The following is a 1,026-nucleotide window of genomic DNA, read 5'->3' on the forward strand; positions in this document are numbered from 1 at the left end:
GGTTTAATAAACTGTCGATTCGCAAACTCAATTCTATGTCTGGACAATTGTTCATTTATGATCTAGTCAGGTCATTACAGTATACATACTCCAACGGAATGCTTACATGCAGGTTCCATCTCGACAATGCAACAACAACAAGAAATAAAAGATAAGTATACGAACTTAAAGTAAGCAGCAGTAGAATAGAATAAACATTTTAGCGTGTGTGTGTGTATGTATGTAGCATGAGGGAAACACCTTCCTAATATTTAGTTGCACCCCTTTTGCCCTCAGAACAGCCTCAATTCGTCTGGGTATGGACTCTACAAGGTGTCGAAAGCGTTCCACTGGGATGCTGGCCCATGTTGACTCCAATGCTTCCCAGATGTCCTTTGGGTGGTGGACCGTTCTTACTACACACTGGAAAGAAGCACGTCTGTTCTACGTAATATATTTCTATCTGGGGGTTCTGTGATGTTGCATCCCACTGAGCGCAACCAGGAACAGTGATTTTTATCAGTGTCTGCTGCTTTCACACAAGTGTGGCAACATCCTCTCTTTCTCAGAGCTGATATCCCTACCGATGATCTACAGGGCTGGAGGGTTCTATCATAGAATTACAATGATATTGAATGGTTCTATTCCACTCACCTTTGCACATTCCTCCTCAGAATCCTATATACAATACAGCACCCACTGTAGTATCATTGTTCACCATCACCTTTGAAGAGAAATCCGAAAAATAGATGTACATCTACACTGAGTATACCAAGCATTAGGAACACGTTCCTAAAATATCCCCTCCCTCCCTCCCTCCCTCCCTCCCTCACTCACCCTCAGAACAGCCTCAATTCAGTCGGTCATGATGGACTCTACAAGGTGTCGAAAGCGTTCCACAGGGATGCTGGCCCATGTTGACTCCAATGCTTCCCACAGTTGAGTCAAGTTGACTGAATGTCATTTGCGTGGTGAACCATTCTTGATACACACAGGAAACAGTTGAGCGTGATAAACCCAGGAGCGTTGCAGTTCTTGACACACTCA

The sequence above is a fragment of the Salvelinus sp. IW2-2015 genome, linkage group LG20 (genome assembly GCF_002910315.2).
Source record: "Salvelinus sp. IW2-2015 linkage group LG20, ASM291031v2, whole genome shotgun sequence".
Lineage (NCBI taxonomy): Eukaryota > Metazoa > Chordata > Actinopteri > Salmoniformes > Salmonidae > Salvelinus > Salvelinus sp. IW2-2015.